Source organism: Paralichthys olivaceus, chromosome 11, assembly GCF_024713975.1.
Source record: "Paralichthys olivaceus isolate ysfri-2021 chromosome 11, ASM2471397v2, whole genome shotgun sequence".
Taxonomy (NCBI): Eukaryota; Metazoa; Chordata; class Actinopteri; order Pleuronectiformes; family Paralichthyidae; genus Paralichthys; species Paralichthys olivaceus.
This window is the reverse complement of record NC_091103.1, coordinates 25788550-25805023: the sequence shown is the minus strand read 5'-3', so window position 1 is coordinate 25805023 and position 16474 is coordinate 25788550. Positions and strand designations below refer to the sequence as shown.

Below are 16474 nucleotides of genomic sequence, written 5' to 3'. Positions count from 1 at the left end.
TCTGGTAACTTATTTGAGTTTACAGTGTAGGGATGAACAATTAATTGAAATTTTAATGAAATAGCAATATGGCTTTCTGCAATCTTTAAATCGTGCAGCATAGTTATCCTGGCCTACACATCATATTTTTTTGGTACAGATCCCTGCAATAATCATCTTAAAGGGATAGTTCATGTTTGTTGAAGTGGGGCTGTATGAGGTACTTCTCCATAGTCAGTGTATTACCTACAGTAGATGGTAGTAATACACTGACTATGGAGAAGAACCTCATTCAACTTCAAAAAAACCTGAACTATATCTTTTTAATGTTTTTCAGTGAAAACGAGCGTAATAATGTAAAAAATTATCATTCCCTCTACATACACCCCCGATATTGACAGGGTTTCTGCGGGCCTTAAACAGTCTTAAATGGCTTGAATACTTAAACATGATTCATCATGTTTAGATTAAGGTTTATATATAATGTGGTAACTTTTGTCACCACAGAAATTTCAGAGCAGGGATTTGCAGTCTTCTCCCCTTTGTGTTGGTCACTGCACTCTACATACAAACATGCGCACATAAACACGAACACGCATGCACACATACACACACCTACTCTAAAACAACACACCGAACACCAGCTCTTTGTCCTGTTAATGTCATGTCTTATTTATATTTTTATGTCTTCAGGTTCATGGAGAAACCCTTGACGTGATAAGGAAAGGAATGCAGGTTGGACTGCTAATTGGACACAAAGGCCCTCTCCAGGATTCATTTCCTTTGGAAGTCTTTCATGTGGCTGTGGTAGTGGAGGAGAAGATCATTGTACATGATCTCAAAGATGTGCCCACAGGCTTTGCCATTTTAATTGGGGCAATCTACTGCCTTAACCTTGAGTACCCCTGGAATATGAAGTACTCCTTTAAGTTCCTTTAGAGGGTCATCATGGACATTAAACCGGAACAATGCTCAGCAAGAATCCATGGATTCAGAAATAAACTGCTTAGATATCGCCTATAAACAAACAAATGGACATCTCAAGCAGGAAGCTGTTATAAGGGACCTGCATTGTTCTTCACACAAACATTGTTCGTGTTTTCAACAGTATAGTTTGTACAGAGCAGGACAGTTATAAACAAAGCAAGTCAAGAATGGATGAAAAATGAAAAGGTGAAAAACCTCACATACTGGTCTGATTTGTAAGTTTGGTTGTTTAAATGTGTAAAATGCGTTTTTGAGGCACTAACCCACATAACAAAAAACATTTTGTCTGTAGAATTGTGTTGATGCAGACGTTTGTTGTGTAGTTTTTATAATGTGTTAAACTGTTTTAATGTCAAGGCATGTTTTAAGATGCATTGAAATGCAACATTGTTCTTGGTCAAGATTTTATGGACCGGTTATCTCACATTTGAATCCTTGTACAACCCCACCTTCTCTGTCTGTCTGCTACCTTTTGTCCATGTCTGTCTATGTGGCACTGTGTATTTCCAGACATCAAAAGTTTTTTCAGAGACATTACTAGTAATAAGACTAACATATCTTGCCCCCCTATTTAAAATTCAGACTCATTAAGAACAGCAAAGAACTTTAAAACATGTTAAATTAGTGTATTATATTTTCTGTGTGATTTCATTCTCAATTCAGAGACAAGGTGGGGTTGTACAAGGATTCAAATGTGAGATAACCGGTCCATAAAATGTTGACAAGGAACAATGTTGCATATCAATGCATCTTAAAACATGCCTTGACATTAAAACAGTTTAACACATCGGCCCCACATATGGTGAGACATTCAATCTTCTAGCAGGTCTGGTTATGTTTTACATGGTTGAGTACCTGGTCAGCGCTGTGTGCATAAGGTGTATTAATAGCTGCCGCCAGTCACTAGTAGAGTGAGATGTCAGACAGTTCAAGTAATGCAGAGCAACACAAAAGTAAAAGACTGACACTCATGTGTTTTTGTTACCGTTCCTACAGGTAAGATGCTCAGAAATCCTAACCAGAATGAAATATGAAAATAATGCAGGTGATAACCTGTAAAAGCCTTAGACTGTGACCGTGAAATGTAGTGATTTTAAATGTGACTTAGAATGGACACGAGTGAGCCCATAGCAATGAACAGTACCCCAAAATGGTGGATGACGCTAATGATATTGAAAATGAACTATGAAGCTAGCTCTTGCTAAGTTATGAGGTGAAAAGGTTTAAAAAGTTTTATTTGTGTGAGAATAAGCGAAGGCAAATTACACAAATGCTTACATAATAAAGCCTGCGTACATTGTGGCTCAGACCAATGGTTAATCAGGAAAGCAGTAGGCAGTTTCCTGTGGGTTTGTCAGAATAAGAGCATAAAAGCTATATTTAACACAGCTTTTCCTGTTACATTTCAGAATAAGAGTTTATATGGAAAATGTGATTTCAGTATTGTTTTGGATGAACATTGAGTAAGACAAAGACCATAATCAATACTGTTGATTTAAAAACAGTTATAAGTTAACAGTTCATTCGAGAAGAAATATAAATTTAAAAAGAAGTTAATTGAAGATAAATACTTTCGGTTAAAAAGGTGTTTACATGATGTCAACTTTAAAAACAATGTTGAGACAACTAGAATGTTGTAGTTAAATCAAAGTTATGAACTTTAATTTCTGAGTTGGAACAAAGGTAATTTTCAAGTTGAGTTTACTTACATTTTCAAGGTAGCAGGTGAACTTGCATTTCCAAGTTTAACCGACTTGAAATATCTTACAGTGTAGTTCTCAGGACCTGATCAGTACATGAAGTAACTCAGTGCTTTTTTGATTCCAGAGTATATGAGATTGCATTTAAACATCATGAAAAATGACTCGTCAACATGTGCTTAGTACAACATGAGACAAGACGTTCACAGTCAAGATAAAATGACCGGAGCGACACGCAGCCTTGATCTGACACCATTGATTAATAACTAAACACATGATCATAAGTTTGTTACTAAATCATACCAATAAAAAATTAACTCGTTGCTTTTAAGTGTTAACTGACACAACACTGCAAAACTGCACAACAGCCAGCATTGACAGGCTGAAGTAGTAGAACTGGATCATCACAGTCCTCTGACCGAGCATACAGTCACAGAAATAAATGAACGTGGAAATAAATTTAAGAAATTTATTTATTTATTTCCACATTTATTTATTTCTGTATTTCTATTTTTATACTTAAGTCATCTAAAGGTTGACAAAATAAGGTAAATGGTAGACATGGCTGTTCTTCAGATGAACATGGTTGCGTTTCCATTGTGTAACATACATACACTGAGAGATGCATAGCTACACACTGCATGTCCTCTGGGCCAATGACCATCTAGTTAACTTCAGGGTCCCGTAGGAATATTCACTACCATCTCAAATACCTAGTAATTAAGATATCTAGTAATAAACTGCCTGGAAATGTGGTTGCTGTGGCTGTTGGGACCTGTTGATGATTGTGTTTGTTGGTTCCTATTGGGGTCTATGGTTGCTAGTGCTGTTGGGGCCTCTGGCTGCTGCTGCTACTGATGATATTTTGGTTGCTGTTGAGGCCTGTGGCTGCTGTGCTGTAGGGGCCTGTGGTCACCTTTGGGACCTGTGACTGCTGCTGCTTCAGGAGCTTGTGGCTGCTAATGCTGCTGTTGGGACCTGTGCAGTGGTGCCGCCAGGGGTGGCCATGGCCCCCCCATACAAATTAGCTGGCCACCCCACTCGCCAGTCACATGGATTCTATCGTCAGTTATGTGTTTCATCCCAAATCATTTGGGCCAAATGCACAGCCAGCCAGGCCCAGGGAAGCCACTCTTGACCTTCCATCACTCACAGTAGCCCCCGGCCAGCCCCGCCCCCCTGGCAGCTGTTGCGCGCTCCGACATTAACGGCTCAGCGTGAGCGACACCGATTTCAAAAGGAGTGACGAGAGAAGACGGAGAAGACTACTAGAGAGTAAGTAAGTCATACATTTCTTTAGTAAAAGAAGAGGGGGGAGTATGCGTCGTGACATGTGCTTTTCAAATGCCAAATGGTACCGTTTACAGCACCTGTTCCAGAAACCTTATGACTTATTTTTTGACATTTGGAACTGAGTTACGTAGCTAACGTTAGCTGCTGCTTGTATATGTTATGTCAATTTGCAGACAATGAAGAGAAAGTCCACCAAAATCTCTTCTTATTTTAAGAAGAAAGTGAGTACAGTGGGAAAGAGAGAGCAGCAGATGCTAAGTGAGGAGGAGAAAGAGGAGGATGGAGGAGAGGAATAGACAGAGCAGCATGAGGTTACACAGGCACAGCCAGCATCAGTCAGAGAGCACAGTGACGAGGAAGAGCATCAGCAAGCAGCAGACCAGGGACAGTCAGCACCAACTATGGTCACAGAAGCGAGGCAGGTAAAGCAGGTGTTCGACCTGTTTGTGGACCAACAGGTGAATTTATGACTGTGTGGCCCTAATAATGAAATCGATGGCTAGGACAGATAGTAACATCATCTGGAGAAATGTATATACTGCGTTTCCATTAAATTACAAATCATATCATCACTTAAAGCTTTCTGATTCATGTTTATTGGTAGTTCAGTTTGATTAGTCTGAATAGAAATGCCTAGATAGATAGATTGATTACTTTATTCATCCCCGAAGGGAAATTAAGTAATCATAGCAGCCGGTATATTTGAATACAATAAAATACAATACAACAGAATAAAACAAAATATTGAGATAGAAAGAATAAAAACAGAAACACAAGATAAATAGGTAAATAAGATAAGGTGCAGTGGCAATATGATGGTAATAGTACTGATGATATGATGGTAATGTTATTGTTAGACAGTATATAAAAAGTACAGTATATATAGTATATAATATAACATAATGTGGCGGCACGAGCATAATTAAATTAGTTTAAGTTCGGATCAGAGGATCTTTCTTTTAAAACACCAACAACGCCACCTTGGGTTAGGGCCCAAGGACCCATACTTAAGGTCAATAATCACCTTTACACAAGGACACTCAGGTTCATTCACTCAGGGAGGGCAGGAGACGGAGTTAAATAATCACATACAATAATTTATTAGTTAAAATGAACACAGGGTTTGGCACAAGGAAACAAAATAAGGAGCCCAACCAAAAAGGGGGAATTGATGGATGAAGGCTTACAGGCTGGAGGAGTGGTCAACAAGGAGAATGACATCCAAAGGAAAGGAGAACACCCCACTCACACAGCAAAATGTGACATGCATAAAGGAAATCTTAAATGGGGGATATCACACACACACACACACAAGGGATCGCCACCACCCAGGGGGGGAACACCACCACCACCGTCGGTCTTCCAATCTAGGGGGGAAATCAAACACTTGTAAAAAGGGCTCACAAACAACGAAAACCAAATCCCATAACGAAAAAAAACAAAGCAAATTAATAACTGATCAATTTAAAGAACTGAAGAATAATATTGAAATTCATCAGAAATCACGCAAAGAAAAGAAAATCAGTCTCTGGTCAGAGACACCAACTCAATAAACCAAAATAAACAATAACTAAACAAAACAATAAACAACCCAAACTAATAAGAAATAACCAAACCTACACCAGACCTTGGTCAATTCTCACACGCACCACACACGCAGAGGGAAACAGCGTCAATAACAAAAAGCGAGTCGACAGGAGACAGCCGACAGGACCCCGAACCAAGCAGCGAGGTAGCAGCGAGGTAGTAGCGATATAGCAACGAGATGGCAGCGATGTAGCAGCGAGGTAGCAGACCGGCATTGAAGCAACGGTCACCACTCAGCTACTTCAGGGCTCTGACTTTACTTTAACACTCGTCAAGTCCGGTTCTTAGTCCGGTGGATTTTAGTCCCGTCCAAAGAAGAAGAGGTATGAAGGAGAGTCAGCGTAGCGGGGGGAGACAGCCACCACACGACATGCAGACTAGCAGACTGTTAGAGGGAGAGGGGTAAAAAAAGGACTTAGCACCTGGCTAAAAACAATTAGCAACGGGGAGCTCTCGTAACTCACCTATGGCTGATCAGCAGCTATAAATGACTCGATGGTATCGCCTTGGTCGCAGTGGAGACGCCGGACCTATCAGAAAGTTTAATTAAAGTGTGAGCGAGATGCAATGCTTGCGAATGTGCGCGAAAAGCACGCTAAGGTGTGCCTACCTGTGCCCTGAAGTGAGCAGTCAACAATGCCCTGGAAGCGGAAGGGCCCGAAGCGAGAGGTCAAGGGGAGGGACATGGCCTACTTTTATCCCTTCGGTCTCCCTGGTGATTGGCAGACAAGCCAAATAGGGCAGCAGCGGAGTTAGGTGTGCTGGTGATGCCTCGTACCACTACAATCATATATATTTATATAAATAGTAATTATACCAATATAATAGCAGTATATAGTAATAATGGCAGCAACAGTATATATAATAATAATAGTAAATATAATAATAACATGTACACATGTATAAATATGTGTATATAGACATATGTACAAAGAGTATGATATAATATGATATATAGAGGTATAAATATAAGTATACGACTGTATAATAGATAATATAATACACTATGAGTGTGAGAATATGTAGACAGAGTGTGCAAAAAGACAGTATTATTGTATAAAATGATATATAATATTAATATGGTTTAAATTAACACATATCACATATGATGTGAAGTAAATGTTCCAGTATATGGAGCGGAGTGTTGTACAGGGTACACAGTGCAAGGAAACAGGAATATTTAGTGCAGTTCTCTGATGGTGGCTCTGACAGAGGTAGATGAGTTATAGAGTCTTATTGCGGTTGGGAGGAATGATTTCCTGTATCGTTCCTTAGAGCAGCGGGGTTGAATGAGCCTGTGGCTGAAGCTGCTCTTTAGTTTGTCCAGTGTTTTGTGGAGGGGGTGAGAGGGATTGTCCATGATGCCAGCAGTTTTGCCAGAATCCTGTCCTCCACCACCTCCTCCAGGGTGACAAGCTTAGAGCCAACCACAGACTCAACTTTCTTGATGATTTTGCTCAGTCTGTTGGCGTCCTTTGTCTTGATGCCCGCACCACAGGACACCACAGCAAAGAAGATGGTACTCGCCACAACAGACTGATAGAACATCTGCAGCATCTTGTTGCAGACAATGAAGGACCTGAGCCTCCTCAGGAAGTAAAGCCGGCTCAGGCCCTTCTTGTAGACGGCCCCTGTGTTGGTGGACCAGTCCAGTTTATTGTCCAGTGTGACACCCAGGTACTTGTATGCAGGTGCCACCTCCACATCTGTCCCACCGATGCAGACAGGAGAGGGCAGGGGCTTGTTCCTCCTGAAGTCCACCACCATCTCCTTCGTCTTCGCCACGTTGAGCTGCAGAGCGTTCTCTCCACACCACTTCACAAAGCGGTCGACCAGGTCCCTGTACTCAGCCTCCCTCCCGCCCTCAACACACCCAAAAATGGCCGTGTCATCAGAGAACTTCTGCAGATGACACGACTCAGTGCAGTGCTTAAAGTCAGCAGTGTATGTGGTGAAGAGGAAGGGGGACAGTACAGTTCCCTGGGGGGCCCCGATGTTACTGATCAGACACACGGAGAGGCAGGTATTTGGGTAACAGCGGACCTCTTTAGTGGGGATGGTGTTGTCTATGCAGAACCCAATGTACTCAGAGACACAGTCAGTCAGGCCATCAATGTCCTCACCATGTAGCTCATACAGAGCATCCCAGTCTGTAGCTTCCAGCTCTCCACGCAGTGTTTCCATGGCCTCAGTAGACCATTTCCTCACTGTCCTCACTGTGACTTGGTGCTGCTGAACCACAGGATTGTATGATGGTGAGAGCAGGACTAGGTTGTGGTCTGACCTGCCTAGTGGTGGCAGGGCAGTGGAGCTGTATGCATCCTTAACATTTGCGTACAGCAGGTCCAAAGTCTTATTTTCACGGGTTGCACATTTGACAAACTGGCAGAATGTTGGGAGTGTGGATGAGAGGGAAACATGGTTAAAGTCACCTGTGATGAAGATGAAGGCCCCGCTATTATTATTGCTATAATTGATAATTACTATGGAGAGGGGCTAAGTATTATTATTACTATCATTATTTTAATGTCAGAATAACTGATTTTGCCTCTTGTTTCATCATAGATATCTCCCAGTCATGAGCAGAGCAGCCCAAGCACCCACAACTGAAACTCTTCCCTAGAACCTATCAAGGGGACAGGAGCTTCTCCAAAGACTGGTACAACACCCATAAATGGCTGGAATACTCTCAGAGTAAAGACTCTGCCTACTGTTATGCCTGCCGGCACTTCAGTCTCCCCTCCTCAGGTGATTCAGTATTTATGTCTGAAGAGGGGTTCAAAAATTGGAAAAAGGCAACCTTCAAAGATGGGGGACTTTTAGGACATGCCAAATCTGAAGCACATACTAATGCGATGTTAGCATGGGCAGAGTATGAAAAGTCCACTGCAAGCACATCCTCTCTCTCAGCCTCCTTAAATTCAGAATATAATAAATTAGTGAAGGAAAATACATAAAAATTGTTGGAGAAACCTTGCTCCTCACAGCTTCGCAGAACATTGCACAGAGAAAGGTCAAAGAAATGCAACATACCTTGGGCATGATACTCAAAATGGAATAATTGATTGTCTAGCTGAAATGGTCCGCACCTCAGTAACTAGTGAAGTTGCCCAAAGTGAAGCTTTCAGCATTTTGGTTGACGAGACTAAAGACCTAAGCAAGAAGGAACAGATGTCCTTTATAATTAGATACTATTACAATGGGTCAGTATGTGAAAGCTTCCTCGCCTATGAGGCAGCACAGCACCTGGATGCTGCAGCATTTTCACAGAAAATAGTACAAATTTTGCAGAAGCAAGGTCTTAACTACAAAAACCACCTTGTAGGGCAAGCATATGACGTAGCCTCAGTCATGAGTGGAAAGAACACAGGTGTGCAAACACGCATTAAATCAGAGGCCCCATTAGCTTTTTATGTGCACTGCAATGTGCATTGTTTAAATATAGTATTAGCTGACAGTGTGAAATGCATCCCTGAAGCTAATTGCATCTTTTCTCATTTGCAAAAACTGTATGTCTTTGTGTCAGGGTCATATGTGCACCAAAGATGGCTTGCAGTACAGAGGGAGATGTTTCAGGGGGGCCCCAAGAGAGTTACAAAGGCTGATAGAGACACGGTGGGCATGTAGGTATAATGCTTGCAAGACCGTGAGAGACAGATTGCCACCCATCGTACGTCTACTAAAAGAAATATCAGAAGAGCAAAATGGCGACAGAGCAATAGAGGCAAGAGGTTTATTAGCCCAAATAGATCGCAAGTTTGTTAGCCTCCTTGTAACATTCACCAGTGTTCTTGGTGAGTTAAAATATCTGTCAGATATTTTATAGTCCCCACAACTCGATTTGGTCACAGCTGTCACACTTGTGGACTCTCTTCTTGACACATTGCAGAGTTACAGAGAAGGCTCTCTCTTTAATGACTTGTGGGGCAATACTCTAACTCTTACTGAGCAAACATCAGTGCTACACCTCCAGGCCATCAGGTCAGACCAAGCTCTAGGCTTGTAGGGCATTACATGTTCACTCCAATAGTCCAAAGACAAGTCAGCACAGAGAAGGAGTATTCTCGGACAGGTTCATTCATTCCAGTTATTGATGTGCTTCGCTCTGAGGTGAAGAGAAGATTTTCTAAAGAAAATTGTGTCATAATGAAAGGGATGCAGGCCTCGAATTCTTGAGAGGAAGCAAACTAGTGGTCAGGAAACACCAAAGAATTTAACAGAGCTCACTGTCTTTCTGGAGCCATATAAGGAGGTCTTCCACCAGATGTTTAAACTGTGCAAAATTGCACTTCCATTACCTGTGAGCACTGCATCCTGTGAGCACAGTTTTTCTATGCTAAAGTTAATCAAAACTGCCATGAGAAGTACCATGACTTATGAGCGTTTAAGTAATTTGGTTGTGCTAAGTGTAGAAACAAGAAGTGCTAGGGTCATAAATCTTGATGACTTTGTGGATGTGTTTGCCAAAAGACACAGCAACAGGCGAATAAAACTGTTCTGAAACATGCTGTATAGCCATCAGAATCAGAGACTATTGATCCCTGGTGGGAAATTCTTGTTGAGTGTTTCTGTACTTGCTTGTTTCTTGCTTGCTTGTTTGTATCTGCCACTACCTTCAATTGTTTTGATTACAATAAATGTACACCTTTAAATTAAGCGGTATGTGTCTTTTTAAGGATTAAGTATTTCTGATTTTTTTCTAGTAGCCTGTATACTACAACACTATAATAAAATCCTGAAATGATGGCTTTTAGTTTTGGTGTTCCACCCCAAGAATATAAGTGGCCCTACTGGCCACCCCTATGAAACTTTTTTGGAGGCGCCCCTGGACCTGTGTTAGCTTTTGGGGCCTGTGGCAGCTGGTGCTTCTGCTGATAATGGGGCCAGACGTCTCTAATCCAACATACCACATTAACTACCCAAAAACCAAATTTATCAAAATAAATAGATAAACAAACAAACGAGATTAGCTTTAAACAAATACTAACAAAGTCAAACAAACAACTTTCAACCCTTTCTAAATACCCCCCTCTTCAATCATGCTTTGGTCTCCTCCACTTCCTGTGGGCTGGTCTTAAAAGGCCGCTTCCTGCAAGCTTCAGGCCTTTTGCCAGGGGAGCTTGATGTAAATAAAGGGTAAGTGTTATTGCAAACTAAAAAGAAACAGATTAAGTCAAGCAAATATTTTATACACCCAACTCAGAAATAAAGATGCTATGAACAAACTATGTGTCATGTTTACTCAAATGAAATGTAAAAAATTATACTAACACCGAGCTTATGGTAAATGGTTTGTATTTATATAGTGCTTTTCTATTCTTGATGACCGCTCAACGCGCTTTACAGTACAGTTTTCTATTCTTTTTGTTCTATGCAATGGGGAAGACTGGGGATCGAACTGCCGACTTTCTGGTCTGCCGACTTGGAGGATGACCACTCCACACCTCAGCCACAGCTGACCCAGCAGACTTGATTATTGTAATTCCTTAATATACTGTATATGTCCAAAATGCTGCAGCATGTGTTCTGAAAAGAACGAGGAAAAGACACCACATATATCCTTTATTACATTCACTACACTGGCTTCCAGTTAAATTGAGAATAGAATCTAAAATTCTCCTCCTCACCTACAATAATAATAATAATATTATGGCACCATCACACCTTAAAAAACTCATAGTACCTTATCACCCTACTAGAACGGGCCTTATCACCCTACTAGTCCGGGCTTGTTCTCAACCTGCTCTTAGTTATGCTGCTATAGGTCAAGAACTTCGGGGGACATATGACACATGGAGCTTCCCTTTCCTATTCTCCCACCTTATCACTTCAAAGAAATGAATGTCTCATCAGAACATGTTACTGACTTGACTTCTTTCCCGGAGTCCCTATACCTCATTGTTCGCAGATCCAGGATCACATCATGGATTATGATAATGGATTGCGAATCAGAGATCGCAGATCCTGTATCATGCTGGCTGATCATGATAGTATTGGCGGTTGCTGTATTGTGCTGGCATCTGACCATAGTGGTAGACCATGATTGAGGTGGCAGCTGATGGTGGCAGCTGATGGTGGATCCTGATGGCGGCAGTGGATCATGACGATGGATAATGATGGTGTATCCTGATCGTGGACTATGATTCCAACAGGACTACTTGATATACAATATGTCTACTCAGATACTCTACCATTACTGACAATAATTCCTCGATTCACTTACCTTCCATTATGCTACAAACTCTTTACTCTAACCAATGCTGTAAATCCTATTATTTTTCTGATGTTCTCCATTACATGTGGCATCTTTTACACTTCTGTCTGTCCTCAGAATATAAAATAAATATGAAGCATGAGATTTCTTAATTCAAGGGAAACAAAGACAGAAATTTGGTTTAAGTACAACTGTAATTCATGTACACAGCACTAAAGCCTGCTCGCTAATACATTTGCTTCACTACGGGCTGTCATGCCATTAACAATGGATCCATTCTCCTCTGACTTAATTGTCACGCTGTTCGGATTGTGTCGCTAGGACCCTGACTTACCTTGACACATGGCGCTGTTCAGGATGCAATTCTGATCATAGGTTTTTAATTTTGGTGCGTTAAAAACAACTTCCTGTTTCATGGTGAATCAGTAGGTGGTGCTATGACCCTGACTTACTTTTGACACATGGAGGTGTTCAGGCCTGGAGTCTGATCTTAGGGCAAAGTTTTTCTGCCGATTGGGCAAGGCAACTTAATTCCACACTGTTCAGTAGGTGGTGCTATGCCATTCCTCTGATCATATGTTTCAATTTTGGTGCCGATTGGACAATGCACAGTGTTGTTAAAAACAAAATTTTCCCACTGATCGTCATGTGGCACTATATATGTTAAAATAAATCCCTTATTTTTGGTGAATCATCAAACTTTGACGCCATGCCACAGTCAAACCATGTGAGGCACAAAAAAATTGAGGTAGTTTAATTTCCATGTTGTTGAGATGACACTTTACTGAATTTAAAGTTGGTTTGATGAAAGCTCTAGGGTGGGCAATTATTTTTCCCGGGGGGCCACATGAGGAACAGAAAATATTGTGGAGGGCTGGGCCAATAACCTGAACAAATTTCTGCATATTAATTTTATTTCTTCGTAAAAAGTGCTATATAGCATTGTTTCGACAAGCTGTGACTGGTAATAGTAAATGTTGTGATTATTAGGCAATGAAAAAGTGAGATTGCCTTATAAGAAATGTAATTTATTCAATCACATTTTCAAAAACAATGGTATACATAATAATGTTTTTACCATTTGTGACTTGCTCATTTCTCCACTCAGTCACACTGAACCAAAAACACATTTTAATTATATACAGTACTGTTGAAAAGAGGAGATCCATAGCTTTCTAAAAGCATCAATATTGTCTTTGTACTCCAAACATTAAGCAGTCTAACCTTCTAATTTGCTGTTTTTCAGTTCTTTTTTCTTGTTCAGTGAGAGAAATCAAGTCTCTATTGGGCTTTAACAAGTGTGTCAAAGTCAGGCTGAATGTCTGAGGTGGCTATGCGAAGCACAGCTTACAGATGATCATCAGTGAGAGCGGATCTATGCTTGAATTTGTTAAATTTCATCACTGAGAATGTTTGTTCACATATGTAGGTAGAACTAAAGAGAACCAAGCATTGAGCATGTCTCCTCATGTTTGGAAAGTTCTCCTCCTTGAGAGAGGAGTAAAAATCCAGCAGTAATTCTGACTTGAAGTGCTCTGCCAGTGCCATATCAGACTGCAAGTCAATGAGTTCTAGCTGAGCATCACTGGGTGCATTATCCACACTGCAGGTAAAGGGAGAAGAGACCATGTGCATTTCATCCTCAACTGTTTTGAAATCTTCAAATCGCCTTGAAAACTCACCATGCAGTGCTCCTAACATGGATGAGTACTTGCAGAGGTGATCAGCTGATAGTGTGACTTCGTTCAGGGTTTGCATGTGAGTGAGAGTGTTGCTCTCCAGTTGGCTTGAAAGAAACTGCAACTTTCTCATAAAAGCCTTCACCAGGCTGTGCATGGTGTTCAGTTTATTCAGCAGTGCAGTCACATCCACAGCAAATGCTAAATCTGCCATCCATTCCCTATCTGAGAGCTCTGGGATGTCTTTGCCTTTCTTCTCACAAACCTCCCGAATCTCTGCTTTCAGGTCCCAAAATCTTTTCAGCACTTTGCCCAGGCTGAGCCATCTGACAGTTGTATGGTAACCAATGTCACCATGTTCAGTCTCATGCTCCTCCAAAAGCGAAACAAACTATCTTTGATTTAATGCTAATGAAATGATGCTAATGAAATTTACTATTTTAATGAAATTTACTGTGCACTTTAAGCACTGACTTGCACAACACATTCTGATGTATAATACCAATTTCGGCTCTGGGTCGATTTCAGGTACTTTATCTGCATCCGTTTCAATCAGTTATTTTCCCTGTCAGGTTTGGACAACCATCATTAGTGACTGCTGCCAGTCTGTGCCATCTCAGTCCTAGTTCGTCCATGCATGCATTTACCTCCGTAAACAGATTGCTCCCCGTTGTCGTCCCTTTCATTGGCCGCAGTGCTGCCAGCTCCTCCATAATCTTGAAGACTTTCGTTATAAGATATAAGTAACTGGGCTGTGTCACGAACATCACAGCTCTCGTCCAAAGCCAAGGAGAAAAAGTCAAAATTTGCCACCTCACGTTGCAGCTGAAGCTCCATATTCCATGCGATGTCCTCGATCCTCCTCGTCACTGTTTGCCTGGACAGCGGGACTTTCTCAAATGCTTCTGTTTTGTGGGGGCATATTAGCGCTGCAGAATCCACCAAGCACTCTTTAATGAACTCCATCTCCGAGACTGACTTGCTGTTTTTAGCGATTTTGTGGGATATTACAAAGCTGGTCTTGGTTGCTGCCTCACTGGATATGTGAAGCTTGGTAAAAAAGCGGTGTTGCCTCTGTAGCTTAGCTGGCAAAGCTTCGAATGTCCGTGCCCATTCAGCATCGGTCAAGTTTTTGTATTTCGCTGCATGTTTCGTCTTGTAGTGTCGATTCAAATTGTATTCCTTAAAAACGGCAATCTACTCTCTGCAAACTAAACACACGGCTTTGCCACTGATTTCAGGAAATAAATACAGTCCATGTTTTGTTGAAAACTGTCAGGTAACATCTGTCACTTGTCTCATCACACAATGAGCGATCATTGGCTCTCATACTGACATTTTTTATTCGTAAATAAATAAAAACCTCAAAATAAAAGCAACACAGCCGTATTGCGTGCTCTGATTTATGTTATAATTTACTTGACCTCAGACGGGCCACACAGGGACAGCCAACGGGCCCGTGGGCCCTTCGGACAAAGTTTGACATGGTTGAGGTCAATGGCCAAGGAAGAATTAATCAAAGCTTATGACGTGCAAAAAACAAAACATTTTCTGTTGGCATATGAAGTTGTCATCTTGTCATCTTGTCTTACAAGTCCAGTTTGGAGTAGATTGAACCATGTACAGTATCTCCGAGATATAACAACCTTGTGTTTTGATGGCCACGGTCACACACCCTGTAACGAAAGCTCAAAAATCGGGGTAGTTTTGATCTCCATCTTGGCTCACTTCCTGTTGCCAGTAGGTGGCGGTATCAGTACATACAGACTAAAAGATCAGTTCAGGTCGGGGCTATGATGAAGCAAGACCAATTTGGGGCCAATTGGACAATTGAGAACCATGTGAGAGAGATATACTTAACACCTTTTGTCAAATTGACAGTTTTACGACTTTGAACTTTTACCTAGTGAGGGGGGGAAAGAGTGTGGGGGGGGGGCTAGGGTAGGAAGTGGGGGTTCATAAAAAAATAAAAAAAATAAACAAAACAGAGGGGGGCTTAAAAACCAGATACGGGGTGAGGTCAGAGAGGGCACTTTGTTGCAGGAGAACTCAGTATGTAAAACATCCAAAGAATTTTTTATACAACAGGTCTGTATGTATGGCTCCTCTCTACAGACAGAGGCCCAAATACGTCAAATGATGCAGAAAAATAAAAAAATAAATGGGTAAAACAGCCAATGAGAGACGGGGGGCGTGTGAATTCAGTTTGTACGATTCCTTTAGTTCGAGTGCGCGTCCGAGAACGATATTCTTGCAGACTTTTATCAAATCATCAGTGCCAGAGGATTGTGTAGTAGCCAGACAGGAACAAGGGTCCAAGTTGACTTTCTATGGCTTTGACTGTCTCAGATTTGGTCAAGCTTGTCTGGGTGTGTTATCACAGATCAAAAATGTTATGACTTTTTATTTTAAGGCTGGAGGTTCCCTATCTATCTATCTATCACAAACTGAACTGAACTCTCAAACACTTCCTGTGTGCTCAAAAGTCCTGTTCGTTTAATAGAGTCTAGAGCTCTAACTACTACCACAAACTAAATCCTCCAGGCTGCTCGTTTACCAGCCAGCTCACAGTATGTAATGTGTAAATCAGACAGTGTTAGAGTTTAAAAAAAAAAAATATTTACACTATGTAGCTAGGCTTGCAGTTCCAGTCTTTATGGTATCAAAGCTTATCATATCCTAGACCTGACACTGTTTGATGCACAGAGCTACAGTATCTTCTCATGTGAGTGACGTTGCTGCAAACTAGTACTTTTCCAAAGCTGTCCGTGATAATGTGGGGTGCAGTGTCATACTGTGCACTTTGAGTATTCTCAAAATAAATCCACTCAATTTACCAAAAATCTGATGAGCCATCAAATGCACTCATCAAACAGAATCAGAACAAGAGATTGATGTATACACAATGTATTTGTATCAGACAAACTGAAAGGACATTTTGTTACTTTCTAAATATTAAACTCTAAAACATTACACAGCCTTTTATCACTATACTTTGCTCTTAATTTCATATTGTTTCAAATAATTGTATATTT

At 41.1% G+C, this 16474-nt stretch overlaps 1 long non-coding RNA gene and 1 pseudogene across 1 annotated transcript; both read right to left on the bottom strand.

Annotated features, from left to right (window-relative positions):
• Positions 1 to 5035: 5035 nt before the first annotated feature.
• On the bottom strand, positions 5036 to 6295 carry LOC109646683 (uncharacterized). Its single transcript, XR_002203932.2, has 3 exons — positions 6157 to 6295; positions 6011 to 6076; positions 5036 to 5931 (listed from the first exon to the last, which is right to left on the bottom strand). It is a non-coding gene; the product is annotated as an uncharacterized lncRNA (long non-coding RNA).
• A 7036-nt stretch (positions 6296 to 13331) lies between these two features.
• On the bottom strand, positions 13332 to 14405 carry LOC138412075 (general transcription factor II-I repeat domain-containing protein 2-like; annotated as a pseudogene).
• Positions 14406 to 16474: the final 2069 nt, after the last annotated feature.